Here is a 19,906-nt window from a genome sequence, read left to right as displayed (position 1 = left end):
GTGAGTAGTGTTTGAGACACCTTTCTTTACTGTTATCTTTGTTGACATAATATCATTAAAATGAAGGCAAGAACACTCCCTTTATAGTTTTTACCTGTATGCTGATGTGTTCTGTGTGGAAAGTTTTGGAGCTGGTTGAATAATTTTTGATATCTCATTTTTCTTTGCTTTCATCAGACAGAGTTCAGTAACACTTCCAAGTCTTTTACTTCAATAAAGCTGATAAGATTGTAAAATGTCCAGGTAAATCAGTATTTGAATCTTCCTGAGCATCGTTTTTTTTTGTTTTGCTGTTCAAGGAACTGTCTCTGAAGTAAACCTGGAAGGTGCTTAGTAGGTTGAGGCAGTGATCCCAAGGCTGACCATAAATATCTGTCACCAAAAAGCATTTTGTTTATATTATCACTTAGCCATATCATCTGTGGTTGCAAAGCTGCATAAAATGTAGAAAACATCTTTTACTTATGAAGAATGTAAAAAAAAAAAGCCAGCTCTGTGCTGCAGAGGGTTGAAGCCCTGACTACGGCCTACACAAACTTCATTTGAATGATGGCCATGGCACTGAGAGAGCTGAGTGGAGAAAGATGGGAGTGAATGGCATGATCTGGCTTACCTTCATTCGAGAGGGCATGATGATTTCCTTCTCAGCCTGTTGTTTCCATGCATGTTAAGGCTTGTACTTCACAAAGGCCATAGACAGATGAGATATGGGATTAGTTCTTCAAGACATAGATGGTAGCCTTTGTAGTTGTGGGTTTGTATTTGGGAGCTTACACATTGGGATAGTAATGCAGATGCTCACGTCAGCCACCAGGGAGGCGGAGCTACAGATATAAGCAATAAAACATTGATGGCTTCCCATATGACAGATATATGATTTGCTGTTGCCTCACGGGGAGTGAATGAGTAAGGAGTGACTCTTGGCCTTTGAGTACTTCTAGGGGCAGTAAATTGCATAGAAGGCTAATGGTTGGGAGACACCCGGGATCCCAAAAAAGTTATGGAAAAGTAGAATTGTTATTTATTTTATACATTTGTTAACTGGCCTTCTTTTGTAGTTTCAATTGTGTAGACTTGTATGCAGACAGTTTTTAGGTCCATCATACCTAATTGCTTGCACTGGATTCTTAAGGAGAATGACTCCTTAGTTAGCTGTCTTCCATGTTCTTCTCGAACAAAGAATATTTTGGCTAATTCTGAAGAAATTTAAGAGGTATATTCATAGTCTTGCTCTCTTTGTAAGACATCACTGAATCCCATGCCAGGACTGGTACATTGGAGGTAGTTTGTGCTACTGATCAAGGCTGTGTCTGTCTGTCTTTTCTTAGCAGTACATTACAGAAGATGAAGATGTCAACCTTCACATTCCCTCATTTCTTCTGTTAAATTTCTAAGGACCTTATTTTGAAGCTGGAAGTGGGTTGAGTGCTGCAAGGGATTACTGTTTGTTGGTCACAGAAGACAAAGTTGTAAGTGTAAACTGTGTACAAGTAGCTTTGCAAGGGTAACAGACCTTGTGATGCTGTGATGAAGGGCTATTTTTAGGCTTAGTAGATGCAGACAGGAAGGACCAATAAGTTGCTGAAAGGGTAACATTATAGTAATAAGGCAAATTATTTGGTGTTTGCGGAATGGGTGGTGACATTTTCTGGTGCAAAGTAAATAGGTAAACACAGTATTACATTTAATACAGTGGGTGACAAAGACATGACAACAAAAGGAAGAAACTGTTGCCCAAGGGTAAAAAGGAACAAATTCTGAATTGGAAAAATGTCCTCATTAGCCTCAACAAGCAAATTAGATCTCTAGTGAAAACCTCCAAAGCCAATTATGAATCGAAACTTGCCTCCGAAACAAAATGAAACCATAAAGCCTTCTTCAGTTGCGTCAGAAACCTGCATGGCAAGACCCAGGTTTGTTCTGAATGTATAATTAACAGTATCATTTAACACTTAACCTGTTGACTTAACCTACCCCCGAGCAGATAGGTTCAGCGCAAACTTCAAGCCCCATCCTCCCAGAGGCCCTTTTGACATCCCCGATGTTCTTCGTGTTTCAATGTTGCAGTCATCACATTTGGGTTATCTGCTTGCACTAGCCTTCAGTCGGCCTGATTAACAAAGTCTTGGGTCCTGCATCGGTTGCTGTCTCTTCTTCCGTGACGTCAGTTCGTCAGGGGTATAAAACATGCAGCCGACGCCATTACATCAGTCTTTCTTGCTGTGCGGTGCCGGAAGCAGAAACAGTTCGCAAGTGCCGGTCGGCCAACTCCTGAAATTTTTGTTTTTGAGTTTCAGAACCGAAGTCTTCAACTAAAAGCTAAGTACCCCATTGGGGAAACTTTTTCTTGATCTAAACCGATGTCAGTAAAAGTAAATAATTGCATTTCTTGTGGAAAGCAAATACCTCATAAAGATTTTCATACTGTATTCCTTGCCTAGGCCCTGACCACGACGTACCTCACAGTCTGTTTTGTGCCTTATTTAAACCATGAACTATCCGTCATCGGCATATTTTCGCTTTTAAATATTTTGGCGCTCGGTTCAATTATCCCGATATGTCTTCGGTAAGCCATCTGACTACCGACATTATGAAAAAAATGCAAAGATAAAGACAGAGACAGGCCGCCTAGGTCCAAAACTGCCGATGACACTTCTCCTAAGCCAGTCGCCAGTTCACCAGTACTCAGTGAGGCACTTTCGCAGCCCCAGGTACCCGTTACTTCAGATTCACAGGCCTCTACTGAGACCCATTCGGAGTCCGGTATGCCGTGAGATGCTTCAACTGTGGAACCTGCAGATGTCTACCTTGGATGGGTCCGGAGCCACTGTGCAGGCACCGGCTTCTGAGGGTGTATTCAGGCCTACTGACTTGCATATTAAATCAACGCCATCTTCTTCTTCAAGGCCAAAAACTCGAACCATGACTAGAAAACTGATGCCAAGACCGCATGGTCAGGCCTCTATGCCTAAAAAATAAATAAGAATGGCTGAAGACCTTATGACTTTAATCAGGGGAAGCCAACCTTCCCCCTTCTAAGAGACCTAAGACTGAGTTTGCTTATGATACTTCTGACCAGGATTCTGAAATTTCTGTTTCCTCTGATAACCAGGATTTATCCTTATCTACCTATGAGGATTCTGATGTGGAGGACTCTATTCCCTCTGCTTCTCCCCCAGAGGATTTCTCTTTTGGTGAAACCTTGCATACCCTCAGGGAGCATTTCCATTGTGAAAGTCAGGATTTCTCCGATTCTAAAAAGAGGCTTAGGGATTTCTTACTCCTGCCCCAGCACAGACCTTTAGCTATACCTCCTGTACTGGACATTGTTTTTGATGCCTTTTCTGAATCTTGCTTGGCCCCTGACTCTTTACCTCCTGCTCCCAGAAAACCTGATAGATATTACAGGGATGTCCTTCAAGGATGCATCTGCAGTCATCACATATGGGTTGTCCTGCCTCAGGCAGCCCTTCGGTCGGCCGGATTCAAAAGTCTGGGTCTGGCCTCGGCTGATGTCGCACTTTCCCCGACGTCAGAGCGTCTGGGGTATAAAAGCATCAGCCGACGCCATCTTCCCCAGTCTTTCTTGCCGCGTGGTGCCCAAAGCAGAAGCAGTTCGCAAGTGCCGGTCGGCCAGCTCCTGTGATTCAGCTACCGAAGACTTCGGAAAAGCTAAGTACCCCATTGGGGACTCTTTCTTGCCTCAGCCGATGTCAGATAAAGTTAATAATTGTTTAACTTGTGGGAAACAAATACCTCATAAGGATTTCCACTCTTACTGCCTCCCTTGCCTAGGCCCAGACCACGATGTCTTGGCCTGTTCAGCCTGTGCTTCCTTCAACAGACGAACTCTTAGACGTCGGTCGGAGTTTGCAGAGGAATTCTTTGGGGCTAGTTTTGCTTACAAGATGCCGTCGGAGACTCCGACTTCGCATTTAGTTAAAAAATGGAAGGACAAGGACCGACACACGCGAGCCGCTATTTCAGCTGAAACCACGGTCAGGCCTACCGCGAGTGTCTCGGTCTCGGCTGAAACCGAGTCCTTGGTACTTCCTATTACCGAAACCGCACAACCGACTACCTCGGCCCCGGAGGCCCCGGCCAAGTCGGTTATTGAATTACCTATTGAAACCGGTGTCCCGGAACCTTCCGACACCATTCCTTTAGACAAGTCTACTCCTGCACATGGTGCAGCCAGACCCACTGCATCCATGTCCATTAAGGCCTTTTCTAGGGCTAAAGCTGCTAAACTTACTAAAGCTTTACCTCCCAAGGTTTCCTCTCAGAGACCTTCTACTGGCTCACAGATTCTTAGCCTAGCAGAGTATCATCTCATTAATTAGAGGTTCTGAACCTCATCCGGACAGGGGCTCTCAACCACCTCCAGACAAAAGGCCCAGGGTTGAGCCCTCTGACCACCACTCCTCAGATGAGTCCACTGATGGCTCTGCTCTGTCAGACCCCCAGGAGGAGGCTTATTCGGCCTACGAGGATTCTGATGCTGAAGAATCTATTCCTTCGGCCTCCCCTCCTGAAGAGTTTTCCTTTGGAGAGACACTACACTCTATGAGAGAACATTTTCAATGGCAGGGTCAGGAATTCTCTGATTCTAGAAAGAGATTAAGGACCTTTTTACATTTACCTCAGCATAGGCCTTAAGCTATACCTCCTGTTTTGAATGTTATTGATGATGTGTACTCTGATGCTAGTACAGCCCCTGACTCTCTCCCTCCGGCACCTGCCAAACCTGATAGGTACTACAGGGTCCCAGATTCACATCTACACCTGTACAAGGCCCACTCTGCTGATCCAGAAACTATTTCCCAGGGCCCAAAAGGGGTTGCAGCTGCCACTGCTAAAAATCCTCTACCCTCTGAAAGGGAATCCAGAGCTTTAGAGAGATGGGGTAAGAAAGTGTATACTTCTGCAACTCTTTCCATGAGGACATTAAATTGTCAATTTCATATGATACAGTACCAAGAGTATTTGTTAGATGAATTGCATAAGAAACTGTCCTCTTCTGAACCCCTTGATCGCAAATCACTTCAGGATCTGGTGCATAACTCCCAGCAGGTTAGTAACCATTTCTTGCAGTGTGGTTATGATGCATTGGAAGCTTCATGTAGGTCAGCTATGACAGGTGCAGTTATCGTAGGCATGCCTGGCTGAAGGAACAATCTTTACCAGACCATGTTAAAGCTAAGCTTTTGGATGCTCCTATGGAAAAGCAAAAATTATTTGGTTCCACGGCTCAAGAGGTCTTAAAGAAATTTGAAGAAAAGGCAAAATCTGTGCAAACAGTCAAAGACTTTCTGCAAGTCCAACCACCGAGATTCAGCAGAAATTGGCCTACTAAGAATTGGTCCTTTCTGGACTCAGACAGATCTCAGAGAGGCAGGAATAGGCGTGCCAGAGGTAGAGGGCAAGCTAGAGGCTCCTACAGAGGCCGTCAGTGGCAGCCTCCCAACCAGAGAGGTAGTGCAGGAACCACAACTGCTACACCAGGACAGACTCAATGACTTTATTTTGACTCCACCGACCAGAGCTCAATTAGAAGCACCTTTGGGCGGAAAGCTTTCTTTATTCTCAAAAAATTGGCAGAGCATTACAAGGGACACATGGACACTGCAAATAATAGACAAAGGATACAGGTTCCATTTCCACACATTGCCAAAAAGAAAAGGAATGCCAGACCTGCCACCAAATCAGTGGGCAGAGGCTTTGAAGCAAATTACCAAATTAATACAAATGAAGGCCATAGAAAAGGTACCTCTTTCAGAACAAGGCCAAGGATTTTACTCCAGATTATTCCTTGTTCCAAGAAAAGAAAATCAATGGAGGCCTATTCTCGACTTGTCCGCACTGAATACTTACCTCATTGTGCCAAAATTCAAAATGCTGACTCTACAGCAACTCCTTCCCATGCTGGGCAAGGGGTCTTGGCTGGTGACTCTAGACCTCAAGGAGGCATACCTGCATGTCCCTATTCGACAAAGTTGCAGAAGACACCTCAGATTTCTTGCAGGGTCAGAGCATTATCAATTTTCAGCATTGCCCTTTGGCTTATCTACTGCGCCCAGGGTATTCACAAAATGCCTGGCATCAGTAATTGCACACTGCAGACTTCAGGGGATTCAAATCTACCCATATCTGGACGACTGCCTTATACAAGCGGACAACAAGCAAATTTTGTTAAAGGACTTGGACTATGCCATCCACCTAATACAGGCCTTGGGATATACAGTCATCATCCAAAAATCAAGACTTGTTCCATCCCAAAGAATAACCTTTCTGGGTGCGGATCTAGACACAACCACCCAAATGGCCTTTCTCACAGAAGAAAAGCAAAAACAACTACCGGATTACTTCAAGAATCTGACAAGACAAACTCAGCTGACTGCAAGGAAAATCCTGCAGGCCCTGGGTTACATGGCATCTTGCATTCTTCTGATTCCGCAAGCAAGGCTGCATATGAGAAAATTACAATGGTACCTAAGAAGTGTATGGACTCAGCACAGTCACAGCTTAGAAACTTTGATCCCACTCATTCCATGCCTTCAAAAGGAATTTCTGTGGTGGGCTCAAGCCTGTCAGTCGAACAGCGGGTTGCCCTTCAGCAAACCAAGAGCCAACCAAACCATCACCATGGACGCTTCAGACCAAGGTTGGGGAGCACACATGGAGGGCAGATGTATCCAAGGGCTATGGTCACAAAGAGAGCTGCGCATGCACATAAACCAAAAGGAAATGCTGGCAGTGATGCACGCAATAGAGGCCTTCAAACCTTTCCTTCATCAAGGCCGCCTGCTCATAAGGACAGACAACACCACAGTTATGTGGTACATAAACAAGCAAGGAGGCACCCATTCCTACCCTTTATGCAGACTGGCAATGAATCTATGGGAACTTTCCTTGAAACTCAATATACAGCTGCAGTCCCAGTTCGTGCCAGGGAAAGACAATATACTGGCAGACAGCTTAAGCAGAACTACCATGGATGCACACGAATGGATGCTGCACCCAGACATCTTCTTACTCATAACACAATCATGGGGAAGGCCGGAAATAGATCTTTTCGCTTCCCCCCACAATCATCAACTAAGACATTCTGCTCAAGGACATACCACCCACAAGCATGGAAAGTGGACGCTCTCTCTTTCAGCTGGAAAGCTCTAACAGTCTATGCTTTCCCACCTCTCCCATTAATGACCAAGGTTTTACTGAAGATCAGGGCAGAGCAGCCCAGAGTGATTCTGATAGCTCCAAACTGGCCAAGGCAGCACTGGTACCTACTGTTAAAGAGCATGTCACAGACGAAACCGTGGCCTCTCCCCCTATGGCCACTTCTACTGACGCAGCACAATTTCAAGACTCTACATTCCAACCTGAAAACCTTGCAGCTAACTGCCTGGAGAATACCATGACTCCTCCCCAGGATAACCTATCCCAGAGAGTGAAGGATATTATTATGGAAGCTCGCCGACCTTCCACAAGGAAGGCATATTCAGCAAAATGGAAAAGATTTCACACTTGGAACATAACAAAAGGCCTAGATGTGACAGTGATGAACATGGCACATATACTGGAATATTTGGCAGAATTGTTCCACAATGGCCTGTCTTACTCTTCCATTAAGATACATGCCTCAGCAATTTCAGCAGAATACAATGTTAATCCACCTGTCTTCTTGCATCCTCTTCTAAGACAGTTTCTAAGAGGAATCAAAAACATCAATCCTCCAAGGAGACCACCTCTACCTACTTGGGACCTTAACTTTGTGTTGGAAAAACTAACACTTCCTCCCTTTGAACCAGCAGCATCGGCGGATCTACAGTTTCTGTCTTGGAAAACTGCATTCCTTCTGGCCATAACCTCAGCAAGAAGCGTATCTGAGTTACAAGCTTTAATGGCAGTGCAGCCATTTCTTATCTTTCATCAAGACAGAGTTTCTTTGAGAACCAATCCTACATTTATGCCAAAGGTGGTATCCAGGGTATCCTTGAACCAAGCAATTCACTTGCCTACATTCTTCCCGAAACCACAAAATAAAGGGGAGAAACATCTGCACACCCTGGACATACACAGACAATTGCGCTACTACTTGGACAGAACTAAAAGTTACAGAAAAACTGACCAGTTGTTTGTAGCATATGCTGCTGGGGCACAAGGAAAAGCAATTTCCAAACAGACAATTTCAAAATGGATAGGAAATTGCATTCAATTTTGTTACTCCTTTCATGGAAAACCTGTGCCAGCAAACATTAGACCTCATTCCACGAGAGCCACAGCCACCACCACAGCCACCCTAAGAGGGGTGGCTACCAAGGACATTTTAGAAGCTGCTACATGGAGCTCCGTGCATACATTTGCCAAGCATTACAATTTACCTTTATATTCCAGATCCAGAGCAGGCTTTGCTACGGCAGTCCTGCAGGGTATATTAACTACACCATCCTTTACTTAGTTCCTCCACCCCCAGATTGGCTATGGTATTCTACCCATATGTGATGACTGCAGATGCATCCTTGAAGGACATAGTACAGTTTTGTACCTACCATAAATGTAGATGTCCGATAGGTATGCATCTGCAGTCAGGTTTACCCTCCCTCCTTCCCCTCTGTGGTATTCCTAGGGTGCTTACCCCTCCATTAGCTAGCTGGGGGAATCTATTATGGTGTATTTGTTTGTATATATATATATATATATATATATATATATATTTGCAAATGTTTGGAATTTTATTGCATTTCTGCAAATGTAGCCTTCCTAGAGGGCACCTGGCATCTGGGGCAAGAAAAACTGAGGAAGATGGCGTCGGCTGATGCTTTTATACCCCAGACGCTCTGACGTCGGGGAAAGTGCGACATCAGCCGAGGCCAGACCCAGACTTTGGAATCCGGCCGACCGAAGGGCTGCCTGAGGCAGGACAACCCATATGTGATGACTGCAGATGCATACCTATCGGGCATCTACATTTATGGTAGGTACAAAACTGTACTTTCCTGACTCACAAGTTCCTCTTCAAAAATCCTACTGCGGATCCTGAAACCATTTCACAGGGACCCAAGGCATTAAAGCTATTACTGCCAAAATTCCTACCTTCTCTGATATCGACTCCAGGGCGCTGGATACATGGTGTAAGAAGGAATACACTTCTGCAACTTTGGCCATTAGGGCCTTGAATTGCCAGTTTCTTATGTTAAAGTATCAGCAGCATATTATTGGATTGCTTAAACCGAAAAAGATGTTGACTCCTGACTGTGCTGAAAATAAGGATTTACAGGATTTAATGCATTCTGCTGAACAAGTTGGTGAACATACTTTGCAATGTGGTTTTGATTCTCTATAGACATCTTGCAGGGCTGCTGTAACTGGGTCTGTACTTAGGCATGCTTGGCTTATGGAGCAGTCCTTGCCAGATTATGTTAAGGCGAAATTACTGGATGCTCTCTTAAATCAGGACCGCCTGTTTGGCAACAAGGCAGAAGTTGTTCTTAAAAAGATGGAGGAAAAAGCCAAATCTATGCAAACTGTTAAAAGATTTTTTAAAAGTACAGCCTCCAAGATTTAGTAAGCATTGGCCTTCTAAGAAATGGTCCTTTCCTGCCTCTTCCAGACCTTCTCAGTCCAAACCCAGATCCAGCAAAGCACCCAGGCTTCAGTCCCATGGGATGCATAGGACTAAGCAGTGGGGGCTCCACTTCCAAATCTGGGAGTAATAAAACTCCCCCATATGGTAAAATGTCTCAATGACTTATTTTTAAAACTTCCAAGTACTTTTGGGGGGAAAGATTGCACTTCATGCAAAGAACTGGGGACTCGTTACCCAGAACAAATGGGTTTTAAATATAGTGTCCCGAGGATACAGATTTCACTTCCACACATTACCAACTCCAAAAGGTTGGCTGGATCTAACTCCAAATCAGTGGGCAGAGGCCCAAAAGCAAGTACTGTCTCTCTTAAGCATAGGGGCTATTCAGTTGGTACCAGAAGAGGAAAAGGGACAAGGTTTCTACTCAAGACTTTTCCTGATACCCAGAAAAGACAGTTCATGGCATACTATCCTGAACCTGTCTACTCTAAACACCTTTTGGGTGATTCCAAAATTCAAGTTGCTGACTCTTCATCAGTCGCTTCCTATGCTAGGCAAAGATTTCTGGTTGGCAACACTAGATTTAAAGGAAGCATACCTGCACATCCCAATCAGGGAATCTTGCAGAAGATTCCTACGCTTCAAAGCAGGCTGCATGCACTATCAATTCTCTGCACTGCCCTTTGGCTTATCTACTGCGCCCACGGTATTCACAAAGTGCCTAGCTCCAGTCATTGCATTTTGCAGGCAAAGAAATATTCAAATATACCCATACGTGGACGATTGTCTAATTCAAGCAGAAAGCCAGGACATACTTTTGAAACGTCTGGCCTTTGTACAAAGGGTGCTAACTTGTCTGAGGTACACTATAAATGAAAAGAAATCACACCTGGTACCCTGTCAACAAATTATATTCCTGGGAGCAAGCTTGAATACAACTTCCCAGATGGCTTTCCTCACGCCAGAGAAACAAATTAATTTGACAACCTACTTCAAACAAGTGGCCACAAAAACCCTGCTGTCTGCAAGGCAAATACTACAAGACTTGGGGTTCATGGCCTCCTGCATTCTTCTAATTCCATATGCAAGGCTGCATATGAGGAAACTACAGTGGTATCTAAAAAGCCTATGGTGTCAACATTCTCAGAATCTAGAAGCAATGATTCCTATCATACCTTGCCTACGCCTAGAGTTCCTTTGGGCAGAGGCCTGCCACCAGAACAAGGGACTACCATTCATACTACCCCCTACCGCCCAAACCCTAACAACAGACACATCGGACTATGCATGGGGGGCTCACCTGGCAGGGAAGTGCATTCAGGGCAAATGGAACCCAAGTCAAATGCACCTGTATAGCAATCAAAAAGAAATGTTAGCTATAAAGAATGCTTTGACAGACGTCAAGGACCACATTCTTCCAGGGCAATTAATGGTAAAGACGGACAACACCACTGTTATGTGGTACATAAACAAGCAGGGGGTACGCATTCTTATTCCCCTCTGCAGACTAGCCTTGGCATTGTGGAACACAGCCTTGAGCTACCAAGTGCATTTACAAGCACAATTCCTGCCAGGGAAACTAAATACACTGGCAGATGAACTAAGAAGAAACCTCATGGACCCACATGAGTGGAAACTGGAACTAAGGATTTTCAACATGTTGACAAGCAAATGGGGGGAGCCCAGATATAGACCGGTTTGCCTCCCACCAGAACTATCAATTGGATGCATTTTGCACAAGGACACCCCACAGACAAGCTTGGAAAGTGGATGCTGTGTCCTTCATCTGGAAAAACCTATCAGTTTATGCCTTTCCTCCTCTGCCTCTGCTCTCCAAGGTACTACTAACGATCAAGCAAGACAAACCAAGGACGATTTTGATTGCACCAGCCTGGCCACGCCAACACTGGTACCCCCTCTTGCGCAGTATGTCAGTGTTGGCCCCATGGCACCTGCCTCAGACTCCTACCCTGCTGTCTCAGCAGGAGAACCAGATTCTGCACCCTCAGCTTTAAACACTGAACCTAGCTGCCTGGCTAATTATCTAATCTCTCCTTTACCATCCCTCAGTAAACCAGTGATGGATATCATTTTAGAGGCAAGGAGGCCTAGTACTAGAAAATCTTATGCTGAAAAATGGAAAGGATTCTGTGCCTGGAACCAGTCTCAAGGGATGAGCACAGCAGTGCCCAATTTACCTCAGATTTTACAATACTTAACTGAAATGCTTCACAAGGGCCTGTCTTTTTCCTCAATAAAAATTCACGCCTCAGCCATTTCAGCTCATTATAACACAGGACCTCCCCTCTTCTCTCATCCACTACTCAAGCAGTTCCTTAGAGGGGCAAACATTTAAGACCACCCAGGAGAGCTCCAACTCCAGCCTGGGACCTAACTTTGTATTGGAAAAACTCATCCTTCCTCCTTTCGAGCCAGCTGCTACTGCAGATTTAAAATTCCTTTCTTGGAAAACAGCTTTCAATCACTTCAGCAAGAAGGGTATCTGAATTACAGGCCCTTATGGCAGTGGAGCCTTTCATCATCTTTCATGCAGACATGGTGTCCCTCAGGACCAGTCCCTCTTTCATGCCCAAGGTGGTATCCAGTGTGGCCCTTAATTAGTCCATTCATTTGCCAACCTTCTTTCCTAATCCACAGAACAAAGGGGAACGGATACTGCACTCCTTAGATGTGCACAGACAACTTAGATTCTACTTGGACAGGACTAAACCTCAAAGGAAATCTGAACAACTGCTGGTGGCATTTGCTGCAGGGACAGAGGGAAAGGCTATTTCAAAGCAAACCATTTCTAAATGGATAGGCCATTGCATTCATTTTTGCTATAATCACCATGGAAAACCTATCCCACAGGGATCAGACCCCATTCAACCAGGGCTGCATCTACCTCTGCAGTCTTTATCAGAGACGTACCTACCAGGGACATCCTAGAAGCTGCTACCTGGAGTTCTGTACATACTTTCACCAAGCATTACCATTTGCCAATTTTCTTTAAATCCAGAGCTGGCTTTGCCACTGCAGTCTTGCAGGACCTTTTAGCTGGTCCTAATGCTGTCTAAATTCCTCCTCCCATTCTTAGCTTTGGGAATCTACCCAAATGTGATGACTTCAACAGTGAAACACGAAGAACATAGTACATTTGTGTACACTTACCATAAATGTAGATCTTCTAGTGTATTCACTGTTGCAGTCTTGGTTACCCTCCCTCCAGCCCCCGACTTCTTTTGGCTATACCTTTTCTCTATGCTTAAAAGATTTTTGGTGTATTTGCTTTTTTGTTGGAGGTATAACCTTGTGTATTTATAGATTTAATTGCTTCCCATTAGGGGGGCACCTGACATCTTGGGCAAGAAAAACTGATGTAATGGCTTCGGCTGCATGTTTTATACCCCTGACGACCTGACGTCATGGAAGAAGAGACAGCAACCGACGCAGGACCCAAGACTTTGTTAATCAGGCCAACTGATGGCTACTGCAAGCAGATAACCCAAATGTGATGATTGCAACAGTGAATACATTTGAATATCTACATTTATGGTTTGTGTACACAACTGTACTATACTTGTCTCGCACCTCATATCTCTGTAGATCAAGTGTTAAATGCCCTCTCCAAGGTAAAGTACACAGCTTCCATGGGACCTGATAGTATCCCAGGCTGTATTCTGCACCATCTCTAGCAAGAACTGGCTTTGCCATTGAGCACTTTATTCAACTACAGTCTAAGTGCAGACTTCATTCCAACAGAGTGGAGAACTGCCATGGTCATCCCGTTGCACAAAGGTGGTGCCACTACTGATCCTGTAAACTATTGCCCCATTAGCTTGACAAGTCTGGTTTGTAAAGCAGTGGAGCGTATTATTGTGGAGCTTATAAACAAGGACATAAGCAATCTCCAAGCACTTGACCCTGCCCAGTTCAGATTCATCAAGGGCAGATCTTGCCTGTTGAACCTGGGTGACTTCTTTCAGACTGTCACCAAGGCCCTAGATGAGGGAAAGTCCGTACATACAGCTTACCTTGACTTGGCTGAGCCCTTTGACATAATACCCCACTCAGGCATCATCGAAAAGCTAACATAAGTTGTCGTAAATACTGGTCTCATCAAGTGGGTGGTCAACTGGCTCACCGACAGGACCCTCAAAGTCAAAATAGGCACCTCCACCTCCAATAGCAGACCTTTCACTAGTGGAGTTCCCCAGGAGTCTGTCCAGGCAAAGACAGAAGGCCTGTGGCTGACCAAGTTTGCAGACAAATGTAAGTTGGGTGCTGTCATTAACTCTCCAAATGATGTTAACATACTCCAAGAGGGTCTCACAGCAACTGTTCACTGGTGCCGAAGTCATGGCCTCAAGCTAAGTGCAAAATAATGCATCAACATACCATTTGGGAAAAACATGGCCCCTACTGATTACCACATCAACGGCAACCCCCTAAACACACAACCTGTGGTGAGAGATCTAGGTACTCATGTTGATAACATTGTCACATTCAGCCATCATATAGCAGCAATGGTCAGAAAAGCCTTTTACTTCGTTCATCTCATAAGTTAAGGAATTGTATCCAGAAAAAAAGAGGTTATTACCTCTATTATCCTTCCTCATTAGACCAGTAGTAGAGTATAACACCCCCATTTGGTGCGTACCTCTCCAAACTTCTGCACCAACTGGAAAGGCCACAGAAATACCTCACAAAGAGAATCCATGGCCTCCAAAACCTGTCCTGTGCGGACAGGCTCAAATCACTGGCACACTACTCAGTATCATACAGATTGCTCAGAGGTGATGTGTGTCTCATCTTCAAGGCAATCTCGGATCCTGCCCTGCTAGAGATGCTCCATATCCATATGTCAAACTCCTTGCACATTATCCACTCAAAAGGCCTTCATCTAATATGCAACATCAACAAAACCTGCTGGAGAGACAGGTTTGTCTCCCAGAGGCTGCCCCGTCTCTGGAATAGACTTCCCATATCAGTCAAACAGAGTACCTCGCTGACCCTCTTCAAGCGCAACCTTGATGAGTGGATGAAAAAACACAAATTTGCCCCAGGGGTTCCACCCGTGTCCCTTACTGACAGGGGTGACAGGTGCTGATTGAGGTTTATTTTTGGGGATAAACTCTTGGCTAGGCTTGTAAGGGCCCCTGGGCCATTAGCCTAGTAACCTCCTGTGATCCTATGATTTAGAAACATTTTCTGGTTTCTTCTGTGGTGATAAATGTGTTAAGGAAATTTGTAAATGTTTTATATATTTGAATAGATCTTGGAGAGTTAGATAAGTGGCTCAAAGTTATTGTGTAGCGAAGGCATGCATAGAATAGGTAAGGTTTAGATCACAGCCTAATAAATGCAGAGATCTTGCTTGCTTTTGATCAACATTTATGAAAGCGCAGTGAACTCTTCTTCAGGCTGTCCTTAGCAATTTACAGGCTTTATTTGGAGCCTATTAGACTGTCAGTTTCAGATTTGCAAAGCTCCAAAAGGGCGGTAGGGGGCGCAGCAGCAACTGCCTGCACCTACAGGAAACTGTCTAACCCATGAGTGTTTTGAACCATGTCCTCAGCATATTTACTTGCATGTACTATATGGAAAAAATCAACCGTTATGTCACCATGAAAACAAACTCTTCTTGCATGTGGTACTTAATATATCCTTGCCACTGCATGCACTGCAGTGCACTACCAGCTATCTGGAGAAGCAGTAGTAAATACATTGAAAGTCCTACCATGCCTGGATCAGCCAGATTTGACATGTGCTATTATCCTTTTGTGCAGTTATGTGGCTGGTATAACACGTTAGGTTTTATTCTGTTTCCAGAGTGCTTGCAAACTTTACAGGTGCATGGTGGATGTCTCTGTAGGAGAAAGGCAAGCACACCATCATCATCATCTACTGCACCAGAAAACACAGTAAGAGAATACTGAAAGGAAATGTTAAAATAGGACAGCAGACAAACCCATTGTAAAATCCCTTTGTTGTCAGTTATTTAGATCCTGACAAGGGTACTGGTACCTTTCCATCTTCAAATGCATTTTCCAATGGTAAGGACAATGTAACTCTTTTAGAGCTAGTAATCATCAAACCCACGTCTAAGTTCTTTTTATGTATTTTGAGCAATATGGGACAAACCTGGCAAATCTTAATTCTGTCATGAGATCTAATCTTATGGATATGCTTAATTCTGTCTTTTACAACGCTAAGCACAGTTTTACATGTGGTGTGATGCTGTGGATGCTGCCTGTGCAGCAGCTGGTACTGTTATGAGACAGCATGCTTAGTTAAGATTACATTCCTTACCTAAGAATGTAAAAGCTCAGTTATTGAATGCCTGTCTAACAAGGACTTGTTTTTTGTAACACTTTTGCTAAATTTTCAAAAAGCAAGAAGAAAGAGGAAAACCTTTGCAGGGAGTTCAACAGCTTTTCTATTTTCCATTCAAGTTTTAAAGGAACTGTCAGTACAGTCTTTGACCATTTATTGTAAACATTTAAAACCTGTTCAGCAGAAGTCTGGAATAGAAGACCGTTTAAAAGAAGGTGGCAAGGGGACTTCTAAAGAAAACCTAATGGACCCCAGAGATCCCAGTACTAACAAAGACTGTCCTTACATATGTCCCCCTTCCCTGTCCAACCTGGGCTTCCTCAGAAAATTGCACAGTACGCTTCTCTCTGCCTTTCTGGATGGCAAACCATAACCACAGGCTGTTGGGTGCTACGGATTGTAGAATATGGCTGCAAACTCTGGAAGGCATCCCATCCGAAACCATCAGGAGTTCTTCAGCCCCAAAATGAACACCTTATGCATCCAATCATTTTAGGCTTTAGTGCATTAAGGGTCATAGAGCCAATAACCGCAGAACAGTGGGGTGAAGGATTTTACTCCGTACTTTCTCTGGCATCCAGGAAGAGGGCACCTGGAGACCTCTTCTAACTCTAGCCAGACCAGATACTTTTTTAGCACATTCCAAAATTCATAATGTTAACATTCAAACCTCTGTTCCCCTTCAATCCTTTTTGGTTACATTAGACTTAAAAGGATGCTTATTTAATATCTTCACTTTGAAAAAAAATACTAATTCTTTTTAAAATTCTTTCATTTGGGTTGCATTATCAGTTTACTTATTTGCATTAAGGACTTTTTGCCACTCAAGGAGTCTTTACCAAATGTCTTACTGCAGCAATACCTTATTTCAGACTTAAGGCATACGCTCTTTCCTTATGTGGACAATTGTCTGATCTCAGTCTGAAACAGTCAGGAAGCCTTAACAGCTTTGGGGTTCACAACAAATCTTTTTCACAACTCAAGATTCGCTTTGAACTTAAAAGTAATCCCCACTCTCATTTCACAGACTTTTTTTTTCTAGGATGTCTTTTAGACACCTACCTAATGACTTTTTTCTTCCTAAGAAAATTTCATTTTTCCCACCAGGAAACCTCCACTGAAAGTGAATTTCTGTGAGCTCTAGATTTCATGGCTTGTTCCTGATGATTCCTCATACCAGCCTTTACACAAGGATTCGGTGGTTCCTCAGACCTTTAAGTGTTCAGCACTCGCATCCTCTGTCCTTCCCAGTTCTAGTACTTAACTTTCTAAAGAAAGAATTCAGAACTTTGGTGGATTAAAACAGTCTCATCTAACATGGCTTTTCCTTTTTCTCCACCCAGCCTCTCTCTGATAGTAACCACAGATGTATAAGACTTTGCTTGTGATGCAGTTTCTTATTGGTCAAGGTAAGGGGGGAATGTGGGAATGACTACACAGACACAATCACACCAACCTGAAAGAAATGATGGCTCTTTTAAAAATGTCCTGAAAAACCTGAATCAAATTAGGTCTACAGGCACAAAGTTGATTCAGGCAATGAAGATACAGACTTTCTTCTCAAAGTGGCAAAGTGTGTTACTGTCCTTTGAAGGGGATTATTCATTGCAGCCCCAGTAGATGCCATCCTCAAATCCATGGGCACCATCAGTGGATTGGCAACAGGGTTCTTGTACAAGTTGTCTTGAAGAGTCCACAACCCTATAAAACTATTTAGGCTTCATTAGAGTAGGAGGTTTAGGAGTCTTCACTAAAGATGCACTGGTAAATGTGTTCTCCAAGACATCTACTACTGGAGAACTGGCTAAGGGTTTTGCCTCTGGCAGACTGTGAAGTCCCATATGTATTTAATGGATATTGGAGTAATTATTTTACTCCTGTATGAATTAGTCATATGTTTTGCTGAAAATGTCTTCAAATGAGAAATATTTTGGTGGGGAGGCACAAAGGATAAGGGGTCCTCCTATCTAAGATGGAGTGGACATTTGGTCCCCATAGGCCAGTTCATCTTTCTCCATTTCTGAGAAGTCCGATTCCATGGAGAGATGTTTCCTTCATGTTATGACCCACACTTGTACCTGCTTTGATGATAACTGATACAATGTCCTGAACTAACCTTATCAGATATTTTGAGAGTGAAATAGGAGGTAGGGCCTACCCAGCTCAAGCTGAGACAAGATGGCGGACAACTGAGACTTTTTATACCTTATTTTTGCTTTAGGGGTAGTGACCACCTTAAATGCTGCAGGCTGGCATCAGTGACCACTCTTTTAGACCCATGAATGTCCTGACAAACCAGAACTGAAGAAATGGTGCACTTGCCCTCTGTATTCAGAATAAGAGTGTCAAAACTGGTTGCTAGTGGGGAGGTAGCCTTGGGGGAGACAAGGGCATGCCAGTGCATGGCAGCTTGCAAGCTTGGTCAAAGTAGATATCACAGTTGTGGAATACAAAATGCCTCACTGGTACTGAAACACTTCTCCTTTTATTTTTTTTTTTTTGTGCAGGGCATCCATAGATAACGTGACTGTTGACATAGCAAACTTGGGTATGGTGCACAGCCTTTTTTTTTTAAACAAAAAACATCTATCTTTATTATAGGTTCATACTAGGCTATCTGCCCTAGGGCATTTATAAGCCTAGCCAGAGTGTGTTTGGCTTTCACCACCCATTTTAAATTAATTTTGCTATGCCCTTTTTCGAGGTTAGTATACTGTGCCTCTGTCTAACAGTGACACAGAAGTGATACCTGGGGTAAACCTACTATCTCCCATCCACTCATAAATAAAACACCTCTGTCAGTCTCAAACCTTGGACACACTACACTGCATGAAGTACCACTAAGCCACAGTAGATATGAAATTATCACATATGACATAGACAAACTTACATTTATATAAATGAAAAACAAACACTGACACCACTAGCAGCAAACATCATGCATCATAGACACCATTGAAACAGCTGTAGTTGAAAATATTATACATCACTTACAGTCTAACCAGTCATTGTCAGTTAAGCATTATACAGCTCATTCAAAGCCTGACTTTTTAAACCTAGCTCCTTCTCTGCATATATTGTTCCCACAATTTCTATTTTTATCCTATGTAGTTTCCTCCTTCCCTTTTCTAAAGATCCCAATTTCAGTTATTTTATCTCTGTTACTATATTCACTCCTTCTAGTAAAGTTGGTTTAGACTTTGATTTCTATTTTCTAGTAATTGTTTTTTTGGCAGACACAGTAATTAGATTCAGGAAGGTGTTATTTCTAGGCAATTCTGATTCTGTATCATAACTCAAAAAAGAAAATAATCTCCCTAGTCAGTCCAGTCTGCTCACCCAGCATCCCCGACAGAGCACTTCACAAGAAATCTTTAGTTTGCCAACTCACCACACTCGCAAAAAATATGTTCCCAACCACTTATTTCTTTCCCATCGCACCTCCAACATTTGCTATCCACCTGAGCAAAAATTCTTTGAAGTCTACTTGGTGTATAAAAATGTCTGTGTAACCACTTCCAGGCAAAGATCCTAAATCTTCTAGACTTTGTTGCATATTGGTGCACAGCCTTTTCTTGTTCAAATAGTCATGAAAGATTTAACTTCTGGTTAATGGTCTTCCGACTAAACCTAGTAGAATGGGACAGGATGAGATGCTGTGTCCCCAAACCGAAATAACACAAACTATGAAAGTCTTTATGCAGGCTTTATTTACTACAAGTAATGGAGTCATTATCTTTAAATTTTGACTTCTATAGCCCTTATTTTCAAACTGTCGTCAAGTTTTAGATGTGCACAAATATGTAACACAGTTATTTTTCTTCAGTGGAGTACTTATCTGGACTATTGAAGTCTGGCTGAAGTGTTGGACTGACTTGTGATATAAACTTGTCTCAAAAACAAATTCTTTGAAGTCTACTTGGTGTATAAAAATGTCTGTGTAACCACTTCCAGGCAAAGATCCTAAATCTTCTAGAC

General features: G+C 43.3%; 1 protein-coding gene across 7 annotated transcripts in view; it reads left to right on the top strand.

Annotated features, from left to right (window-relative positions):
- The window catches only part of POMGNT1 (protein O-linked mannose N-acetylglucosaminyltransferase 1 (beta 1,2-)), a 1,898,302-nt gene that overhangs the window by 509,006 nt on the left and 1,369,390 nt on the right, over positions 1-19,906 (top strand). The window lies entirely within an intron of this gene.

Source organism: Protopterus annectens, chromosome 10.part0 (assembly GCF_019279795.1).
Source record: "Protopterus annectens isolate FY-2018-M chromosome 10.part0, PAN1.0, whole genome shotgun sequence".
In the NCBI taxonomy this organism is placed as follows: Eukaryota; Metazoa; Chordata; order Ceratodontiformes; family Protopteridae; genus Protopterus; species Protopterus annectens.
This window is presented reverse-complemented; position numbering and strand designations above follow the sequence as displayed.